This window comes from Amphiprion ocellaris, chromosome 15, assembly GCF_022539595.1.
Source record: "Amphiprion ocellaris isolate individual 3 ecotype Okinawa chromosome 15, ASM2253959v1, whole genome shotgun sequence".
NCBI lineage: Eukaryota > Metazoa > Chordata > Actinopteri > Pomacentridae > Amphiprion > Amphiprion ocellaris.
Genome location: NC_072780.1, coordinates 3,920,403 through 3,937,476, shown reverse-complemented (window position 1 = coordinate 3,937,476; position 17,074 = coordinate 3,920,403). Strand labels below are relative to the sequence as shown.

Sequence of the window (17,074 nt, the reverse complement as noted above, 5' to 3'; positions counted from 1 at the left end):
GTCCAGTACAAGTCCTAGCGGCACTTCCTTTGACTTTTTTCTACACATCAACCGTGTTTTGGTCCTGACTTGCTACTCAAAGCTAAATTTGTCTGCTGAATGCAGGTAATGAAACCTGGATTTGGTCTAAATGAAATCCTCGGTTTTGATCACATTGCTGTAAGAAAATAGACGCCTGGTAGTAATTTTTCATGTTGTGGCTCTGAGAATAAGCTATTATTAAAACTCTATTCTTGGACGACAGATGGATCTTGTATGATGAGGGCAGTCATCAACTTTTACTTCAGGTAATGCCATAGCTACAGCAGAGCAAAAAAAAGGAGTTCATTTACTAAACTAGCATTTGGGAGAGGGTTTTCAAATTTATGACATTCAATTATCTCTATTTAAAAAAAGGGGCCTTCTTTTTCTGAAGAAAATAGTCTGCATGTATCAGCACAGTTTTTACTCTGAAAAACAGATTGATTGAGCCACTTATAGAAGCACTAGCCTGGCTGACATCTGTATTTGTTTTCATTTGGCATCAAACAATTTCAGCCAAGATAAATGTAACTATAATTGATTGTGCTCAGAAAATTGAAATACAAAGTGGTGCCCATAATTTAAGTGCTATTTTTCGCTTGAATGCCAATTTCAACACAAATCTAGAAAAACAAGGAGACAGGGAGTTTTCAAACAGTTTATTAGATGCAGCAAAAAAAGGCATTAAACAGCCCGTGGTGAACGCAAATTACTTTATTTGTCTGTTTCTTTATGTAATATGTAAGAACATGTTTTGATTGGAATATTGCTTTGTTTTGCTTGCGCATAAGATGCTTGTTATTCAACTCAATAGAGTTTACACCTGAGAATACTTTTGGAAACACTAAAATAATTTTAGGGTCCTTGAGAATGACTGAGTAAGCTGTAAATGCAACACTGACATAATTAATTACCACATAAATTAGCAAAAATGCTTGCAAGTTGTTCATTTCCACATCCAGATGAAACATTAGCATTGATTAAGAGTCATATTTCTGGCTCTCTTATGAAGTCTCTCTTTAGCTCTGTTTTGGCTCTTTGGCAGCTAAATGCTCCACTACGTTCATCAGCTGGTTCCTAACTTGGTCAGGCAGCCGGTTGGCGTTTTGGCACAGTTTATTGGAGGTGTCACTAAAAACAGGCTTCCTGCTGCAACTGGTAGCAAGTTTGTTGAGAGCAGTGAGAGTGAAAAGTGCAACTGTGGACCACGAAGCTGTTACAATGAACTACAAAATGCGCAGCGATTACGAGAATTTAACACCTGAAAAAAAATAAAAAATTCATTGACACACAGAACCATTTATATCAGTCTATTTCTGCAAAGCTCTGATCTTTTCAAATGCATTTCATGGCTCAGAGTCAGTGTGAAAGCGTTACTTTATTCATCGATGGGTTGGACATCACCCATTTTGTTTAGCATCTGTCATGGGTTTCATAACTCACAGCAAACAGATGTCTTGGAGGAGTTGTAAGCCATCTGTGCCCATACTGAGCATGCCTTCTGGCCTCGCGATGTACCCCATGTCCTGACACTGTATATTTAAAGATATGTGCAGGCAAACAGAGGGTTACCGCAGGAATCCTACTGAATTGTTCCTAATCCACAAAACCGGCAGAGTGAAAACGACACTCATGGCCTCTGAAAGTAAGCACTGAAAGGAAACTGGAGACCCCAGTGAGAAATCAAAGTTGTTTAAACACACAGCGCTTTATTCGGAGTGCCTCTTGCATGTGTGTCCGCTCCAGAGTTGCTAAGACAAATGAATCCAACTTCAAACCCGCAATGTGTTCTTTTATGCTGTACAGCAACAAAGCAAACAGGAGCCGCTATGTGTTCACTCGATATGCTGCATATGTGATATGACAGTGGCTGTCCATTGACTTACTGCATCTCAGGCATAAAATGGCAACATCCATTCAAGTTAAATCGCAGTGTTTTGCCTGCTGAAGCCACCGTCGGCTTGCCTATACATATTTAAAGGCATTTTAACTTGAATGAAGACTCATTGTTGGTGGTTGAAATTGACAGTTCCATTCTCTCACATGCAGTATTGTGCATTTGACAACATAATTCCACCACAAAGTCCATTTAGTTACAGATCTGGAGCTTATCTATTTGTACTGAAATGCATTTATGTTACAAGTGAATGCTCTAAATAGCAACTGAATGACTCTTTCAGCCCCGATATGAATGAGAGGCCCTCAAAGTGCTCAGAAAATGTGAACATCTACAACTCCATCTGCTCAGGAAGAACTAATATGACTGAAGCGTATTGATTTGGAAAGTGCACAGTCTGTTCCTTGGCCTCCTTAGTAGTGTCATTATTTGTATTTTTTTATTTATTTGGAACTTCTTTTAATGAGCAGTTTCAGGCTGTTTGTTCAGCAAAGCGTTCTTCTACTCCTTGATCTCCCTCTTTTTTTTTTTACTGCAATGTCACTTTATCTACAGCAGATTAGTGCATTACCTCAGCCTCAGTGATGTTCCACTGACTAGCACTGATAAGCCATCCTCATTACAACGTGCCAAAACACCAGACAGTTTAATTCCTACACTGCCACTACTGACATAAACATCAGCGCCACCAGACTATTATGATATCACCACGGCTTGGCGGGAGCTTTAATGTGGGGGGGAACAAAAAAGGACTGAGCAAGGTTTGCAAAATAAGAAATAGGGCCAAAGTCATGCTTTTTTCCTCTTATTTGAGTATTGATTCAACGCTACGAGTTGTAGTATGAGTAACCGCTGACACACCGTCCACTCCCACCTCGGGCCCAGGCGTAGGCTGTGTGGATGGGCAGGTCTGAAGCACGAGGCTTCTGGACTAAAAACGATTCCAAAGCTGCTGCCCAACCAGAGAAAGCTGTCCCACTCCCACACACACACATGATCTGGATAGCCTCACACTCAAACACCATTACACACCCACTCCCACCCATTGTTTCCTCCCTCTGTAGTTAAAACCGGCTAAAAGAGACAATGTCATGAAGTAAATCTGTTTTTAAGTCAGCTGGTCAACAACTAACATAATGTATCAGTGTCATCTGCACTGATGCACTAAAAACTTAATACCAGATGAATGAATGTTGCTTCATTTATAAGAGATTGTTATAATAGATCCATTCCATCCACTACTCAAACACAGTATCCCACAGGAGGTCATTGAGTGTAAAGCAGTGGGCTGAAAGTTGGGTTTGATCGAGTTTTCACCTGTTTCTGGCCTGATTATTGAGAAGACCTTGATGTGGTGAATCATCTGTCAGAGCAGTGTGTGACTTGCTGCAAGTGTTGATGTCGTCCTCAGTATGGAGAATAATGTGCGTCATGGGATGAAGGTTTCTCACAGGAAATTCTACTGTATGATGCATGTATGCACATCTGTCTGTGCAGTAATTCATGTACATTACATATGCAGGGTGAGCGTGTAATACGTTTGCATGTTTACATTACAGAATTAGAGCACATTTACTTTAATTTACTAAAGCACACTTTTGAGGTTATAATTTACTTGAATATTTCCTTTTTATACTTCTACTTTGCTCCATTTCTGAGGTAAATCTTGTACTTTCTACCTACTACACTTATTTGACAGCTTAAGTTAGTAATGTGAGGATTTTACACAATGGAAAATATAAAAAGCTATAAAATACAGCACATTGTTAAAGATTAAGTCAGTGGTTTCCAGTGTTTTTGGCTTCTTACAAAAGCAGCAGGTAGTTAGTCACAATTCAGACTTTCAGAGCTGTTACCACCTCCACTAAATAGTGATTTTTCCCTCTAAACTTCTAAAGTTTTTAACTCTAAACATCTCACATAGTTTTATTTTAATTCAGTTTTTTCTTCTTTCCTTTCCCATCAATCAACTCATAACCATTCAGATGTAGCTGTTGTCTCTGTGAATAAAACTGAATATAAAGTAGTTCAAACTGGCTCCACCTGCAGCAGCTACAACACTAACCTGCTGCAAACACACTGCTGCTTCAGTATGAACAATCTAATAATGCCATGTCTAAAACTATATCAATAAGAGGGATCAAACCAGCACTTCTAACTACATTTTGCTGCAGATGTGCTTTTGCTACAGCTTCCTGCAAAATTTTCACTGTGTGACATTGATACTTTTACCAAAGTAAAGGATCTAAACTACTAAAGGCTTGAATGCCATAAGCATGAATAGCTGATAGCCACCACTTTTCTGACTTTTTAAAAAAAAATTTTTTTAGAGAAACCTGTGGAAACTACCAGAATCGATGCCGGAATTTCAACTCTATGACTAAACATCTGTCCTTTAGTAACCTCCCAGTCTGCACTTTCCTCAGGCAGTGCTCAATGCCGGCTCAGAGAGGGTATCTCCAGCTCTCTTCTGCCCCTCTCAGGCTAAACTGGGAGCAGCAGCACTTCCGGTCGTCCTGGTCGTTTGTATTCCTCTAGTGATGCAGTCCTCCCTCCCTCCCTCTTTCAATTTTCCTGTTTTTTATTGAAGAGACATCTGCAGACACATGCACACAGACCTTTTGTGATATTGCGTGTGGCGAAGTTGGAAACCATATTTGTTACAAAGTTTTATATTTTAGAGACTCACTTGCAATGACAAACAATGAATGAATCTTACTAGATAGATGTGTATGCACATGTGGATGCATTCAATAGAATTTACAACACTTGTGTAGCTACAGAGCTGTCATAACAGAATGAGGGTGAGTTAGGCTGGACTAAAGGAGATATGTTAGGTAACAGACTCCCTCAAGAGAGTGTGCTGCTGGGAGATCAGGTAGGAATTGAACCGGTCAAAGGAGGAGCTGCTTGCACCTTCAGAGAATGAATAGAGTGATGAACTGCAGTAAAAGGTGCACAAATGAGAACGACATTAATCATAAAAAACTGCTCTTTTGATATTTAAAGACAATGTAAATGTTAAAATGTGCTCCTCTTATGCAAAGAAAAATAAAGCACAAGAAGTTTTAGATTGCTTCATAGTGTAACTCATCAGTACTGGTTGTTCTATGCTGCACACTGCAGATGCTCTGCACACACTCTCACACTGTCAGCACAGGAAGTGTTGCACTATTTGACAACAGAAATAAATACGTAAAACTCTTCATATTGCACCCTGAGGCCAGCAAAGTCAAGTCTGATGATGATCCATAGCTGCTTCAGGTTACACAGTGGGCGGGAGGTGTTTTCTGAGACGAAGTTTACTTTCCTCCTCTCCCTCCCCTCTGTGCTGTGGATGCTTCCAGACGTAGCTCAGCGACAGCAGCCTCCCAGCCTCACTCTCATACTGCATTCTGAGCAGACCTCTGCAAGCGCAACACACACCACCTTGAACCTTGTTACTGTGCTGAATGTACCTTGGAGGAACATTCAACAAAAAGAAAAAAAAAAAGTTTCTTCTGCAGTCAGTCACTTGTCTGAACGTGTCTGGTCTAGTTCACTGCTGACGTCAGTGCATCCCCAGGTGCAGCAGTGGTACCTCTTGCATCATTTCCACCTCCTCAAAGTCTGCTCGTGTCAGTGGTGTCTTGGTGTGTTGGGAATCCACAACAGACTCTGCAGCACGTGGTTCTGTGCAGCACATGTTAAAAGCAAATCCACGAGATCAGAGCAATCCTCCTCCTCTCCCTCACTGCCTTTAATAGAGAAAATTTTTAGATCTGATTTGTGGACAGTGTGCAAGAAAAGGTGACAGTAGTGGGCGGGCGGTGCTGCAGTCCACAGGAGGAAGACGAGAAAGTAAACTAAAATAATAAGACCGGAAGACAGCTGCACGCAGAGATATTGGAAAACTATTGACATCAGACACACGACTTATAACTTTTATTATAATGTACATATCTAAAGTACAAATGTTGAATTTCAAGTAAGTTATCAGGGCTGACTCACTCATCGTGTCAGCTTGTAGGCGTCTAATTTGTACAATACAGGCTAAATTCCTGATCTTGCTGAGATTATGTGTCTAAAAAAATACAGTTGCTGGTGGTTTTTAGTCTAATATTTTCCATGCACACGTGTTCAGACCCATATCAAATGTTGGATCTAATCCCCAAAAGAAACTTTCTAGATAAACTCTAATGAATACGTCCTTCAGCTGAACTCCACCAACACTTACAGTGGTAATGGATATCAATACATAATGAGCCTACTAATATGTTTAGACTCTATGAGGATAAATGACTCATTTAGGCTCACAATGAGTACTTAGATACAAAGCAAAAGTCATCTGCTGGATACACAAATAGTTCTTTTAGAAGAGATAATAACTTCAAACATCAGCAAACAGATCAGAGTGAAGATTAATGCAGCCACTGGTATTCATTCATAATCCTATAAACCAATGATAGATAATGGTGTCATTTTATGCTCCGAGGCAACAGAATTTTCCCTAATTGCTGCTTTTACGGGGTTCAAAGTAGATCTGACTTTTCGTGAACAGTTGAATGTAGGTTGTCTGAATAGGTGATACACAGAAATTATGTGCAGTTACTTTTACTCCCCCCTCTCTTTTATCTGACATTGTTTTTATTCATCAAAAACTGAATAGATACTTAAATTCTCTTCGATTAAGGTTCACGAAGTGCAGACTTGGTGGATTGCTGTGTCACGTTTCCTCTTTCACAGTTCAATTCATGATGGAATTGCAGCCTAAGCTGTCACAGTTGAACAAAAATTTGAAAAAAAAAAGTCAGAAACAGCTCCTGCATGATTTGCTTTTCCTCTGCCTTCTATATGTTTAGCAAAATGGCGATCACCTCACTGCTTGCTGAAGCTATGAGATTGTGAAAGTAAATCTACTGATAATTCAAACACAGAAATTGCAGCTCTCTTCATTTATTGCTGTTATTGATGATGAAGCCTCCCAGCTACCAGAAAGTCTATGATACAAGAAATAGAACTGCATATAATTTGTTTAATCTGCACCAAATTTCCAGTCAACCAATCAATGTTTAATTTAGATAGAAGAAAAATAGAGACTTGATTTCCATGGATGGGGTTTTCTAAGGATCAAAAAGTGCTCAGCTTCAAACAAAGACAAAGCCGACTCAATTTGAGAGGCCTTTTTCCTTTTGCCCTCAGGGCAAGTTCAGCCACTTACAAAAAGGCTCCACAGAAGTATTTCTTGGAGGATACAAGACCCTCACAACTGACAGCCAACACAAATTCCTCCGTTTATCTTTGAGGGTCATTTGTAAGTCATTCAGTCCATTTGAATTTTTAAGGAGTGTAATTTACATGTACCTGCATATTTCAAAAATGCTTTTTTAGAATTGTCTTTTTAACAGTCCAATGTTTTTCTGCTTTAACAACCTCCATTGGGTTGAACGGAGCTCAGAAGCCATTACATCATTTCACTTTTTACCCTCGGGGTGAATCACTGCCGTTACAGCTACAGGCATCATGAACAACGTTTGGTTGTCCTTTTCCTCAGCAAATAGGCAGGTTTGTTTTTTAAAAAATTATTGAACATTTTTAGAAATCCCATCGTCACAATGCCGTCAGCAAGTTCTCAACAAAAACACGTCTCATTTAACAACAGTTCACATAACCCTGGCTTAGCGTTTATGATGAAATGCAGCCATCATTTTACTATTTACACGTGTGCTGCTTTAATTTCAGGGTCCTGGTGTTGTGCATGCAAACTCTGTCATGGTTTGCAAGGATGCTAGAACAGAGCTATTGTTAATAATATTAATAGCATCCATGCTTTTCCTACTGCGAGAAGTCAAAATGTGGAAAACGAGCCGCGTTATCAGGAAGCAGTCGGGGACCCCGTGTCGCACGAGTTGGGGAGGCAAAAATGAGCTTTACAGGCAGAAAGCTACAAAAACCAGGCCGATAAACAAAGAAAAGAAAGAAGGCTGTGGTGGAAAGAAAACATTAACACAGGAACAGGATTCTGGAAAGCTGAAGCACTGAGCGCAAAGACAATGTGGCGGATAATAGTGGAGAGCTGGGGGTAAATATAGTAGAGGGAGGATCAACTAAGTGGAATCAGCTGAGTGGAGAGGAGAGGTGAGTCAGGTTATAAGGGAAAAGGCAGGCGGGTGGGTGTGGGAATTGTCTGAAACAGGAAAATAACCAAACTAAATGAACGACTGAATGGATAAGCAAAGAAAAACCCAGAGTCTGACCATTATAGCAAAGATAACATGCTGGCCAACTAACCAGCTCATAAATTGTGGCATCCTATTGTGTGCAATGGTTTTATGGTGTACCTCATGTTTTTTAAAATATTGTAATATAATGTATGTTTTTTTTAAGTCTAATGCACCAAGCAGAAATGATCTCCAAATCTCACTGTATCCTGGAAGTCTTTTCTATTTAAACACCAATACTTCTGTTGTGAACTTAAACACCACAGCTGTCCTCAAAAGTGATTTTAAACATTTAAAATAATGTTTCAGACACGTTCACTTTAAAACACAATGACAACAAAGTGTAGTAAAACAACCTGAAATCAAGGATGATGCAGACACATATCAATGACCGATGGCTATTTTTTTTCAACTAGAGGCACAGTAAGAACAACAAAAACTTAAAAACAAGTCTTCACCAAGTTCTTCAAGCTCCATACACCCATGGTCCACTCTAACCACACAGGCATTTTTACTTATTGGCCCCCTTTTACAGCAAAAAAATTCACTTGTTCAAACAGAGGAAAGCGAAATTTTGCAAAGCAAGTTTGACAAAGTCAGGTTCTCTTTCTTGTAGCTGACTCAACAAAGCCTGAAATTCCAAGCAGAGATATTAAATGTCAGCGGGGGCTCTGTGGGTGTCTGATCTGTTATTTAAATCTTCTTCTGCACAGACTAGACCTATCTTGATGCACCAACTCCAGTGATGAAGTACAGGTTGTTATAATGGAGAGTTAAGAAGAATTTAGAACAAATATTGCAGAAAAAAAAAGCACTTTTATTGTGAGTAAGACAAGAGAGAAATTTATTTAGGAAACTGCTGATCATATAAGTTAATTTTTTCATTGTATCACTAAGTGCTCACACTCAATGCCTGCTGGGTCCATATATAACTGAGCGACTTTTGAAGTCCATGGAATATATCTTGCATACATTTTTATTAAAAGCAAAAATAACTAATGTTTTTTATGTTCAATATGATCATGTCTCTACAAATTCCATAATTATTTATTATGGAAACAATCGTTTATTAATAATAAATGACTGGATATCACTAAAATGTCAACTAAGTAACTGTCACAATTTAATCACATCCACTTTATAATTAGCTAAACAATAATAAAATGAGATTATTCAAAAATATTTTTGATCGTGTTCTTTTAATTAAGTTGAGATAATCGTGACAGATATTTCTTTTTTGGCAATATATCAAATTTTATATAGAAAATAAGAAATTGTATCCATGTCTGAGAAATCCCTTTCCACTAAGTTCCCCATTACAAAAACACCTCTCAAGGAAGTGTGTTAATTCCAGATCACATGACCTTCTCCACATGATGTCATTTCCTCCTGAAGAAAAGACTGGCCAGACTCCAAGGCTTTCTGAGTTATTTAATATAAAGTAGTCAACAGGTTTACTACAATATCTTCATAAATAAGCTTCAATTAAAATTTTACTCAATTGTATATATAATATTTAGAAGAATCTTAATATAAAAACGCCATGTGGTGTTTGGTTATAGGCAACTATGTTGATTTTAGGCCTGAAAACAGCAAAAATGTCAACTATGATACCTGTCAACTATGTTAGAAAAAGTCCCACAATGATCTATATTGACCCTGCTGCCTATTTATAACATGACAGTCCCACATTAATGTTCTTAAATGATAACATTTCACTTACTTAAACATGAAATTCACTAAGTGGAAATCTCATATTAAAGGATACATGAGTCACCTGCAGTGCTGGAACTGCATGTCTTCTATTAGAGTGTTTCTGAACCTCCACAGGTTTTGCAGGTATGATGTCTTCCCTCCACTAAAAATCAATACCTGAGCTTCACTGTTGCTGCTGTTGGTTGGTTGTATCACCAGCTGGCTATTAATTCCACCTAGCTTCTGCAGGACAAATCTATTATTTAACATGAACATTAACATTTAATGTGTTTTACCAGAATCATTTTAAAGATGACTTTCATCCTCAGTCTCATGGTAGATCTAATTAGCAAGATTAAGTGGAATCACTGATGTTGCTTGGCTGGTTCCTGCTCAGTTCAATGCATTTAGGACTTTGGCTGATCAAGCTTTACAGGTTTCCTTACCTGCTAATTGAATTAAATTTACCATTGTACTCTATTCTAGCTTGACAAATGTAAAAATGTCAGTATTTTATGTAAATTTTAAAGATTCTACAGATGAAATTTTCATGTTTTTTACCTGCTGTATCAGGAAAACTTATCTTGGAGTGTTTGAACATTATTTAAGATTAATTAGCCCTTCTGCCAATCATGTAGTCACATAAAATTGTTAAAATTTATACTTTTTCGTTAAATTCACTGACTGTTTTCTGGTCTCTTTTTGGAAGAAGGCCGTCTCTGTGAGTTTCAGTTGTGTGACACCCCCCTGAGGCCCCAGATCACCTACACCTGAACTTCATCTGACTGTCAGAGGAGCTGGACATGAACCTTCAGAACCGGTTTCTGTGTTTGACAGCATCCTGATTCATCTCTGTTGAACCCAGCCTTGTGCTTTCAGGCTATTAGAAGTGTGTTTCTCCAACTTGGGAGCCGTGTAAGGATCTTTTCTGTTCATTTTTTCTCTTTTCCACTCATTTTGTGCTTAGTTAAGAAGCTCAGTGTTGTCTTTCATTGATACAACAGAGTACATTTATTATTTTTCGAGTGAGCGTGAGGTTTATTCTTGGTCTTTTGACCCTGAAATCTTATTTCCTCCACTTTTCCAAAATGCCGGTTTATCTGATAAATATGTTGCTGTAAATAAAAGTCTTCTTTCATTCTCTACAACTGTTTCAACAGCTCTTTATTGTTGTTTTGGTCCCACTTTTGCAAAGGTTTGTTTCTGAGTAAATTACCAAATTGAACCGGATACAAGCAGACAGTACAGCAGCTTTTTAAACTGGCTGAAATGACTGTATCATTGTTATTATTTTCATGTAACTGGGTGCATTCAAAGTCATTGTGCCAACAGTTTGTTGACACTCAGGTCTTTCACAATGTGGTGTTTGTCATTATTCATACTTCAGACTCAGTTGTTCCCACTTGGTTGCTTGTAATTACAGTGTAAACACTGTGAGGTGAATGCAGGACCACAACACTTACTCCCAGGCAAGTCACCTAATGATGTCTTTAGAGCCACCGACCAATTATGGCCACAGCAGCTGCAGTTAACTCAGTCACTGCACAAGTTACATAATCTCATTTTAACCCACTTATATAAATTTTCAAGTTTAATCCTCTGAATCCAAAAAACCCACTGGGCGTGTTTCAAAATGTGTTATCTTTTTTTTAAAAAAAAAAAATCAGCAAGATGACACCATTTACTAGAGTCAAAACAGAATAATCTGATTTTTAACTGTCAGATTGTTGTTTAATAATCTTGCATCGGGTAAAATAACTAAATGTAAGCTTACAATTGTGATATTTCATTAAAAATAATTTAATTCTACATATTATTTTCTTAAAAACAACAACAAAAGAAATGAACCATTTGGACGAGTGAGAGAGAAAAATGATTCTCATTCTCATCCAGAGAATGCCAAAAGTGTACAAAGCAGTAATCAAAGCAAAGGGGAGCTATTTTGAAGAATCTAAGACAATGGACAGATTTTGAGTCATTGTTAGTAATTTCTAATTCAAATTGGATCATTTTGAACAAACTTTGAGTTTCTTGGGACTTGTTCAGGGTTATCTGGGACTTCTTTTGAGTCATTTGAGACAACAGTTCACAAATTTTGGACCATTTTTTAACATGTTTTGAGAAGTTTTGAACAGGTTTCAAGTCACTGTGGACAAATATTTACTCATAACGGATAAAGTTCAAGTCAGTATGGATGATTTTTGAGTAATTTAGGACACATTTCCGGTCACTGGACAAAAGTTTCAATTCATTATCGAAAATTTTCAAGTCATTTACTTCAATTAAAGTAGTTTTGGACTTATTTCAACTTGTTTTAAAAATTATTTTAGACAGATTTTGAGTCTTTTTTGGCATTTTTAAATTTGTTTGGACTAATTCAATCATTTTGAACAAATTTTGAGTTTCTTGGGATTTGTTCAGGGTTACTTGACGAATACATTTATATTTGTTAACATTTAACAAATTTTGGACATATTTTGAGTCATTTTGTATCATTTTTAACATGTATTGGGAAATTTTGAGTAGTTCTGAACAAGTTTGGAATCATTTTGGACTAATTTCTACTTGTTTTACAAGTTATTTTGGACAGATTTTGAGTCATTATTGGCAATTTTTTAATTCAAATTGAATCATTTGAAGAGTCTAAAATATAAAACATGTTTTGACTTATTTCACACTTCTTTTTTTTTACTTCATAATTCCATGTGTTCATTCATAGTTTTGATGCCTTCAGTGAGAATCTGCAATGTAAACAGTCATGAAAATAAAGAAAAAAAAAACACATAAAATGAGAAGGTGTGTCCAAACTTTTGACTAGCAGTGGAAGTGGTAAAATATTTAGAATATGCAGATTCAGAATAATTTTTTCTAGAAATGGAAAAATTTGTACATGATTGATTCCCTTTTTTAAATAATATTAATAATAAAGATTTATGCCATTAAAACGAACATTCTGCTTTTAAAAAAAGCACAAGAGCCGCTCTACTTCTACTCATAGAAGTGCAAGAAAATAAAATGAAATTGAGCACAATGAGTAAATTTGTGATTGGAGTCCAGAATGACATGGATTTCAGAGGGTTCAGATATTTCCAATGACAAATTTGCCTTAAAATACAGCAAACCCATACAACGTTTAAAGGCCATTTACAGTCTGTGCACAAATCTATAAAACTAGATACATTTGTGTACCTTTTTGTACAACCTACATGTTAAAGAGCGCCCATCAGAAGTGAGGAAAGCTCTCTAACAGTTGCTCTGCTGCGCTTCAGCTCCCAATCTGTCCATCAAAAAGAGCTATAATGCATACAAGGCCAGAGGTTCACACGGATGACACAGATCTGAGCTTTGCTGCTGTAGTGAAAGGTATCAGTTTGAATAACAGAGTTGGCTGTAGCAGTTTGTTCATGCAGCATGAAAACAATCCCCCCGTCAGACTCCTCTCAGTCTGCTCCAAGAGGACAACAGCACCTTAATCAAACAGATAACAGCAGCCAGTCAAGATGAAACGGATGTATATGTGTGTATGGTGGACGCATGGAACAGATATGTGTTATCATCGAGTAGGTGAGAGTTTCGCTGCAGAGCTGTGAAAGTGCTATGAACTGTCTGTCCTCGGACTGAAGAGGCTCTCATGCTGCAGCAGAGAGGATGCTTTTCTGCTCCTGTGCAGGCAAACCTGTAATTAAGAGTCAAGAGGTGCAGCAGTTCAGCCGAGCCTCTATTTCCCCGACTAATTAAGGCTGCTCTACAAAATCTGTGTTCTGTCTGTTTCAAAGACGCACCGGTACATAATATATTCTATAACCACGTGTCCTGAAAGTGTTTTAGGAATTGTAGCATCTTACACAACCATGATAGATGGATGGACTCTAAAAAATTATTCAGGAGACCTGTTACCACCACTTAGTCAAATGCATTAGTGCAAAATGAAGACTCTAAGTGGTTCATGTAAGGAAATTCTTCAGTTGCAAACATTGTTTCGATGAGTTCTGCTGATATAATAATGTTGCTAACTGCACCAACTTAATGCTGAGTGGAATTCAAACTGAAATTCTGGGATTGTTGATTGATTCAAGTTCAGTAAGTTAATTAAACTGGCTGGATAACTGAATTTTTCTCTGCCTTGACTTCATGTTTTCAAATCCTTAAAAATGTGTTTATGCTACCAATTAAGAAGAAACCGGTCATTTAAAATAACTTTTATTGTAGAGAAAGTTTCCCAAACTCAATATAGGTCACTAGTTTAATAATATATAATTTCATTAGCTGTCAGAACTCAAAAAGACTAATGCAACCTGTCACATTAGTTTTTGTTGTCACTGAGTCTGTAGATGATGGATACAACAGCAGTGCATATTATTACTACTTCAACTTTTGGTTTTGCTAATAATAAGAAGGGATTTTTTTTTCTAATGTTGCACTTAGTCTACAGGGATCGACCGATTATTGGTGATCAAGAAAGGCAGATATTTGGGACCAATAATCATTGAATGTAATGTTTGAACAGCATGTGATAGCAGAAAACCTGTCATTCATAAGTAGGTTTCTTCATTAATAAGAGTGACTATAACTAAATATGTAAAATAGAAACAGACATGTCTAAATTAGGACGCTTTCCTCTGTTTATGTGGGATCGACTGACATTGATCAGCTTGTCTCCTGCAGTTACATCTTCTGTTCTTCTCAATTTACTTAATCCTTCACTGTTTTATCATTTTTATTGCCCACTAAGGTCCAGATCTTAAAGCAGTATTAATTATTGCTTTCCAGACTGTTTCAGGGTAATTTGTGGCCACCTTCTAACTTAGCTGCTAGCTGTTAGCATAGCCATAGCCACTGTGAGAAGAGCTAATTTCCTGGTTTGTGTTTCTTGTTCAGATTTTGTGGTTTCTGTTTGAGAGACATTTCTGAGACCACAGAGCGACGACAGACAGAGAGAGGAGGCTGCATCAGACCTGAAGTAGCACTTTTCATTTATCAATAATCAGTCAATAAAAATACCGATAACGATAATCAGAAAAATGGCAAATATCGGCCATGATAATCAGCTGGGCTGATATTCTGTCTATCCCTAACTTTGACCTTGTATGTAATCTCAGCTGGATGCTATGATCTGTTCTTCCCTTCTGGTAGTATGACATATATATTCAGTGGCTTTGCAGATGCTAAGTGGGGAAAATATGTACAGTGACAAGTGGGTGGTTTGCATGTACGTAGGTGCTAAAAAAATGCAAACGGAAATGAGAAATAAGTCTGGCAGACAATAAACGGGTTTATGAGATCTTAAGAATCAAAAAATTACAGAGTAGGAGACTGTTTCTCCTGCAGAAGTCAGATGTAAATTCAAACTGCAGATGATTAGCAGCACTCTTTTTCAATAAACCGGTGTGTTTGCGTTAAATATGTATTCTTCTTCACTTGTGACATTACATTATTACTGTTGTGTTCATTGTCTTTCTCCTGTATTTGTTTGCATTGAATTGCAAGGATTGTGTAACTATATGATTCTCACATTAAATGATGCCTATAGTGAGCAAAAAAAAATGCATGCATTACATGCCAGATATAGGTTATATTGATAAATTGGTACTGCTACTAACCTGCTACATTCAAAATTGCTTCCATTACAGTGGCAGAAATGGTCCTATTTAAATAACATGGAACATTAGATTAAAATAAATGTCTCCATGTCCTAAGTAATAAAGTTATTGCTCATGCATTTTTCATGGATTCTCTGCATTTTATTTCAGCGAGGGGAGCCCGACTATGACTGTCCGTGACGTCCCCCTGCATCGAGAACATCAGAGTGGCGTCATCGCCGGCCTCTCCCGAGACCATGAGCTGAAATGATGCTGTAAAGTTAATGAGGCTCACAGAAACAGTGAGAATTCCAGCTGTCAGATGCTTGGCAGAGAAACCAATTACAAATAATCACGCAATGTTTTTTTTTATTGCAGCACTAACCAAACACATCGAGGGGGGAAAAAATCATAGAACACAGAATGATTTGGCATCACTACTTTATCAGGTTTGCTGGTGTGTGTTTTGCCTCAGGGATAGAAAATGTCCTGTTGTCGTTTTACCTTTTTGTCAGAGCAAAGGTGCATATTGTAAGAAGGAAAGCATGTGATGTTCTGTCATATTTTACTTAGAGGGCAAAATGGATTTCATTCCACTGGCCTCTGGTGTATTTTAAATCATCCTGTACACCATGGCAACGGCTCTCTGCTCTGCTCAGCCAGACGGCTAAAATACACTCAGTTTTACTATATTATATAACAGATATTTAGGTTTTTAATGAGTGTTTGTTGCAGTATTGTAAATATTGCCATGTTATACAGCTATATAACAACTGCATAAGAATTAGATAAGAAAATATCCACAATGAGGTCTATATAAAGCTTTGAAAATAAAGTCAAATGAAGTTCTAATTTGAGGCACAACTCCTCTTTGTTGCTGTTTGTTTAGACACATGGAGAGCGATCGACTTTTAATTCATTAATATCCCTCGACTGCCTACGTTCCTAATTTTGTCATCTCCGCGTTTGCTGCTGTCACCATGTCAGTCACAGAAACAGTGACACGATCCAGAACGTCTTCAGTCACCGAACCATGATTCACAGAGAGGCTATTAAAAGACGATGGCAGGATGAAATGCTCTTCATCGCTGTTTTTTCCGTGGGCAGATAAACTTTCAATTAGATACATCATTAAATATAGTATCCAATCACAACATAAGGGGACGAAGATTGACTCAGTCATTCACAACAAAGTAAGGAAGACTTCAAAAGTTTGTATGTGGAGGTTATATGTATACATACATGCATACTTTTTACAATGCACGTGCAATACTGATGCTACATCTTCACTGTAAAAGAAATATGCGCGGATGTGTACGTTTACAGGTGTGTGTATATATATATATATATATATATTTGTGTGTGTGTGTATATATTTATATATACATATTTATACATATATTAATATAGTTGGTTACATGTATATATTGGAATTGTTTCTATTAAGAAATGTTTTTTTGTTTATTTGTTTTTGTATTAATCAGTCCGATGGCGAGCTTGTTCCATCGGAATTTCAGTCATAATGTACACCAGCTAGTGTATGTTCTGGTTGACAGTAAAGTGGCTTGGCTATTCTATTCTATTCTATTCTATTCTATTCTATTCTATTCTATTCTATTCTATTCTATTCTATTCTATTCTACACATATTCTTTCTTGTTTCTCTATAAATGCACAGTGGGA

General features: G+C 37.4%; 1 protein-coding gene across 1 annotated transcript in view; it reads right to left on the bottom strand.

Moving 5' to 3' along the window:
- Nucleotides 1–17,074, bottom strand: part of LOC111569694 (adhesion G protein-coupled receptor B1-like) — a 108,622-nt gene that overhangs the window by 82,311 nt on the left and 9,237 nt on the right. The window lies entirely within an intron of this gene.